The sequence below is a fragment of the Lepus europaeus genome, chromosome 14, assembly GCF_033115175.1.
Source record: "Lepus europaeus isolate LE1 chromosome 14, mLepTim1.pri, whole genome shotgun sequence".
In the NCBI taxonomy this organism is placed as follows: Eukaryota; Metazoa; Chordata; class Mammalia; order Lagomorpha; family Leporidae; genus Lepus; species Lepus europaeus.
In genome coordinates this window covers 91,576,716-91,582,715 of record NC_084840.1, presented here as the reverse complement: position 1 = coordinate 91,582,715, position 6,000 = coordinate 91,576,716, and the positions used below count along the sequence as shown (strand labels likewise).

General features: G+C 51.2%; 1 protein-coding gene across 6 annotated transcripts in view; it reads left to right on the top strand.

The window, feature by feature from the left end:
• The first annotated feature begins 426 nt into the window (after nucleotides 1–426).
• ZNF438 (zinc finger protein 438) overlaps nucleotides 427–6,000 on the top strand; it is a 156,278-nt gene continuing 150,704 nt past the window's right edge. For 3 of the 6 annotated variants that reach the window (XM_062211129.1, XM_062211128.1, XM_062211122.1), the window contains exons 1-2: nucleotides 447–516; nucleotides 1,718–1,850. The gene's annotated coding sequence lies outside the window, so the exon portion shown is untranslated. Of the gene's footprint in view, nucleotides 517–1,717; nucleotides 1,851–6,000 lie in introns of all 6 variants that reach the window. The other 3 variants (XM_062211123.1, XM_062211124.1, XM_062211126.1) reach the window with 1 other exon arrangement.

The window sequence follows — 6,000 nt, the reverse complement described above, 5'->3', positions numbered from 1 at the left end:
GGCGGGCCCGCGGCCAGGCGGGGGCGGGGCTGCTCGCAGCCAGGGGCGGAGCTGAGCCCGCCGCCTTGAGGAGCCGGTGGCACCTGAGGGAGCGCCGATGGCGGTTTCCACACGTGGCCTAGTTTTAACGAACATGTGAGGCGAGCAAAGGCAGTGCCTGTGGAAAAACTACCTCACACACGCGGCACCCTACTCCATCCCCCACGGCGACGGCTTGGGGTTTTCTGTCGCCGCCCGTCGCTCAGTCCACGTCCCCCCCTCCTCCTCCCCCGGCCCCCAGGGCGGGGCTCTCGGGACAGGCGTCCGTGCGTGCGAAGCCCACCGGCACGCGGCCACACGCACCGTGTGCGCCTGCGCCTGGCGTCGCGCCGGGCGGGGCAGCCCAGGCGAGGGCGTGTCTCCCGCGCGGCGCAGGGGGCGGAGCCTCGGCGCCCCGCCCCGCCCCTCCGGGGACTGACCTGCCGGAGCGCCGGGCCGGTGACGTCAGCCCGCCGTGACGCGCGCTGTGGGATAACTGTAAGTTTGTGAGGATCCTACAGCTTCCTGGGTGTGCGGGGCCCGCGGGCTGCTGCAGTCCAGGCGGCGGCGGCGGCTGTGGGGGGCCTTTGATCTCTGGGAGGCCAGGGGGCCGCAGAACCTGGAAGGCACAGGTGCCCGCTCAGAGCCCGAGCGCGCCCTCCTGGCGGGAGGGAGCAGGGGTCCGGGGAGGCGAGGCCGCGCCCCACGAGGCGGGGCCCCGCACCTTCTCCCCTGGGGCTCGGAGAGTCGCTGGAGAAAGTTCAAGTGCAAAGTCCTGCCCCGTGCCTTCCTTGATAAGGGGTCTTGGATTGCTTCTAGTCACTCCCTGGGCCTGCAGGTGGACACGCTGAGCCCCGTGTGGAGGGTTCCCTCAGGGACTAAGGGATCCAGTGTCCCGTGTGGAGGTTTCCCTCAGGGACCAAGGGATCCAGTGTCCCGGGTCAGCCCCTGGGCCCTGCGGGTGGACACGCTGAGCCCCGTGTGGAGGTTTCCCTCAGGGACCAAGGGATCCAGTGTCCCGGGTCAGCCCCTGGGCCCTGCGGGTGGACACGCTGAGCCCCGTGTGGAGGGTTCCCTCAGGGACTAAGGGATCCAGTGTCCCGAGTCAGCCCCTGGGCCTTGCGGGTGGACACGCTGAGCCCTGGGCAGAGGGTTCCCTCAGGGACTAAGGGATCCAGTGTCCTGGGTCAGCCCCTGGGCCCTGCGGGTGGACACACTGAGCCCTGGGCAGAGGGTTCCCTCAGGGACCAAGGGATCCAGTGTCCTGGGTCAGCCCCTGGGCCCTGTGGGTGGACACGCTGAGCCCTGGGCGGAGGGTTCCCTCAGGGACTAAGGGATCCAGTGTCCTGGGTCAGCCCCTGGGCCCTGCGGGTGGACACGCTGAGCCCTGTGTGGAGGGTTCTCTTAGGGACTAAGGGATCCAGTGTCCTGGCTGGCCTTGGGACCTGGCAGGCGGTCAGACCGTGGAGGATAAATCCTAAAGTAACCCTCCTGTTGCCTCAGTTTCCTTTTTCTGTCAAGTGGAGGCAAAGCAGCCTCTGACCTAGTCCATGGTGGCCACAGGACCAGGAACATGGCGAGGGGGCATCAGACAAGGCACGCTTGTAAACTTGCTGGGGGAACTTTATTAAGAAATCCGGTACCCCCCTTGGGAATGTGGTGACCGCTGGCCATTTGACAAAGGGTCTTGATCTTTCAGTTTTGCCATCTCCTCGCTTCTCACCACCACCCTACACTCCTTGCCAATGTGATCATGGACAACACTTGAGCTTGTGTGGCAGCTTGAATGATCAGTCGTGGAACTCTGTGGAACAGGAATCAAGAAATAACTGGTAGCATTTTCACGGGGTTTTTGGCAGTCATATCCGGGCCCCTCTCCTTGTCTGGTTTTTGCAGACAAAGCTGTTAGCCTGCTGGGACTGGCATGTTCTGCTCAACACAGATATAGCACGTTTTAGGGCCCGTGCTCTGTCGACTTGGAATGTGCAGTCTTCCTATTTGATTGCTTAAACCTCTTGGCTAACTCTTGGTACGCTACTGATGAGTTGGTCCTGTACTCTAACAGTTCTCCAACTCTGGGACACATTTGTCAGGAACTTTGAAGGGAGAGTGTTGTGCATGTCTCAGGGTGTATTTATACCAAGAGATTGCATTTCTGTAAATTGAGTTCAAGGGTGAATAACTTCTCATCCCGGAGGGGAGAAGAGCTTTAGACTCAGAAAGAAGTGGTTTGATTTGTTTTTCCTCTCCCATTTGCTAGCTCTGTGTGCAAAGACAAGTCAGCCAAAGTTGGACCTTTCTGATCTCTAAAATGGGAAATGGTACTTCCGTTGTTGCTTTGTCAAGGGTCAGATGAAATCCTGAAAGTGACAATGAAGTATAGTGTTGTTATGAAGAGAGTTGCATGGGTGCCCTACCCCAGATGGGATGCGAGTGTTCAGGAGTTGTAGTCTGAGTCAGAACTAGAAATAGAACGGTCTGGAAGACAGGCTCCAACTTAGCGGGGCTCGTGTTACAGTGGGAAAGTAACGAAGAGTAAATGCATAATATGGTTTCACGTGGTGATCGGTGCAGTAACATCAAGGGAGGTCGGCAGACAGCAGCGGCCCAGGGAAAGTTGTTTTACAAAGGGCCTGTGAGAGAAGGCCATTCAGGAGATCTCAGTGGTGGGAAGAGCTTGGGAAACATCCCAGGAAACATCAAACAGCTGTGAACACTCCCATGGAGGCACATGTGTAAGGCACTGTTCTAACCACTGAATTTCTGTGCCAACCTTGAGGTAAATACTCAGATCTCCATGCAAACTGACACACAGAAAAGTCAGACTTTGCTCAAAACTGCACCGGCAAAACGTGGAAGAGACAGTGTGGAATTCAGGCAAGGGGATTTCTGAGTGCGTGCTTGTCATCGCTCTACGTTCTGGTCTGCCTCAGAGCAGGGCCAGCACAGGACAGTGATGTAAGGTGGAAACTAGTCAGAGGTGCTCAGGGCAGACAAAGGCAAGGTCAGAGTGTTCTGAGCACAGCCTGGAAAAGGGAGAGTAGCTGCAGGTGATGGAGGCCGGGCAAGCTAGGGGCACCTGGCAGGCTCAGGTGAAAGAAGATGTTGCTGGAACTGTGACAGAGCCTGCGTCATCAAGGCAGTGGCATCCGATCTAAGTTTCACTGCGTGGAAACTGAGTCCTGGGGTAGAATGTGGAGTGAAAATGTGAAGATGGGGCTGGGGGAGTTGGTGCTGTATCCAGGGGGCATGACGATGGTGGTTTGGGGAAGGGGAGATGATTGTCAGTGGTGAGATTCATGATCCTTGAAGCTGACGGGACTTGCGGATGGGGACTGTGAGGAAAAGGGAGAGGTGTGATTTTGGTGTCCGCTGGATCAACAAGGAGAATACTGGTGTTTACTGAGATGGGGGGGCGCAGACAATGGGAGTTGTGAGGCAAATACTTGCCAGTTTTGGACACACTTTAGATAATCTGTTAGGATACAGTCTTACTAATGCTAGCAATAGCAGGAAGTACTATGTAAGCATAAACTGTTCCAGCGCAGGGTTGTAAGTACTTTCACATCTTTTTTTTTTTTTTTTTTTTTTTTTTTTTGACAAGTAGAATGGACAGTGAAAGAGAGAGACAGAGAGAAAGGTCTTCCTTTACCGTTGGTTCATGCTCCAATGGCCGCCGCGGTAGGCACGCTGTGGCCGGCACACCGCGCTGATCCGATGGCAGGAGCCAGGTGCTTCTCCTGGTCTCCCATGGGGTGCAGGGCCCAAGGACTTGAGCCATCCTCCACTGTACTCCCTGGCCACAGCAGAGAGCTGGCCTGGAAGGGGGCAACCGGGACAGAATCCGGCGCCCCGACTGGGACTAGAACCCGGTGTGCCGGTGCCGCAAGGTGGAGGATTAGCCTAATGAGCCGTGGCGCCAGCCAGTACTTTCACATCTTAATTCACTGATTCCTGGTAATAACTGTATGTGCTAGGAACTATTTATGGTCTCCATTTTACAGATGGGAAAACGGGGCACAGAGAGGTTCTAAGTGACTTGCATAAAGTCAGCCAGCTTGTAACGGAGCTGGGAATCCAACCCAAGCCATCTGGCTTCAGAGTCCATGCAGTTGATTCCTGAAACTACCTCTAAATAGACACGTCGCGTATGCATGAGTATGAATATGAAACTCAGAGCAATGGCCCAGGTTGGAGCTACAAATTTATCCGTCTGTAGAGAAAGCCTGCTTTTGTTCATAAGAGCCTTAGCTGGCGGCAGGAGAAGAGCTAGACAGTGCATGGAGCTAGGCCACCTGATCTTTCGTTATATGATTGGCTTGTGGCAGCCAATGGAAGATCTTCCCCCGGACTGTGGTTCTGTGAGGTTTCTGCCTCTTTTACTTTCCTGTCTCTGGTCCCTGTGCTGTGCCTGTCGCATGGTAGAAGTTAGGGATGACTTTATATGCAGGACATTTGGCTAGGTTTTGGAAATGCAAAGATGAATAAAACATAGCTCTCTCCCTGGATGAGCAGAGTGTGAGGAAAAACTTGTGGGAATGAAACTGCAGTGGACAACATACATAAATACATGCTAATTCGTTCATTGTGGTCGGCTGCACCTCCTCCCCTCCTGCCGGCCGATGACTTGAGAAATGGCGCATGAGTTGGGCAAAGGAACCAAAGAATGCCTAAACAATTGCAGGACGAATTGGAGGTGCCCCAAGAGCCCTTTGCGCAAAGGAATTACTCACAATTGTGCATATTTTACTACATTTGCATTAGTTTTATTTGGCAATGATACAGTTTTCACCAAGTGAAATAAATTCTCGCATTTGACTATCCTTGTGGAGTGATGAGTTTTTCCAGTTCTATTACCTCGGTGTTGACAGGGCTCACTAGTGAAATAAGAGAGTTGGCTTGGAATGTTGCAGCTTGCATAAGAGAGGGTGATGGAGGGGCTGTGTGGAGTATTTAGACAGGTTTCTACCCGGCTTAAGTGTCTCACACCAAAGTCTCACGTATTGGAAGAGGTTGAGTTTCTTTGCTGATCATCTCTTTAACATTTAGATTTTTTGTTTCATTTTGTTTTGATCATAGATAATCTGGTGGTACACATCATAGGTAGAATTAGAGATCAGATCTCTTGCATTTGGAATATTGTAGAATATAGAGACTAAAACAGCACACATGAAAATAAAAGATGGGTCTTGTTTCTGTACCTTTCAGAGCATAATTCCAACACAGTTGTGACAATTTTATTATTACCTAATGTGAGTATTTCAAATTTTAGCTGTTAAAAGATGATATAAAATTGTGTCATTGTAGATGTCATGGTTCAATTTAGAGTTTTTTCCTTAACAGTCGATAAAATTATTTTGTTTAACTTTTGAAGCTTTCGTTGGGAGAGCATCTGTGTGACCAAGTTCCTCATCATTCGGAACAGAACACTCCACAAATTTAAGTGTAGAAAGGTTCCATCTCACTATGTAGTGCACAAAACTTTAAATCTGGTGTTGTAGCTTCTCTGTATTTAAGGAAATTGAGGTGACTATTTCTTTATATCACATGCACAGTTAGCTCCTTTAATAACATCGGGTACCTGGATATGGTAAAAAGTAGAACTGCTGACTAATTGTGTCTGGTAGCTTGTGGTAGAGCAGATGGAATGGCCAGTCCTATTTGAAGACAATAGACGGCACCCTATCTAATACTGACCCTGATGAAATATAGCATTATGGTTAATGAATGAAATCCAGATTGCTTTAAAATTTTATATTTTCACTGGCAAATTTTACAACTACTTTAAGTGTAGTGATGGAAATATATGGAAACTATGTCTAGTGGAAAACAAGGTTATCGAGCTCAGTGATCATACACATTAGGCATTTAAATATAATTCTTAAAATTCCATGTAAGGTAGTTATTCTTATTTTTGCATATTACCTTCAATTCACATATATTTGCAGTAATAGCTCCTCTGAATATATTTAATTAATATAA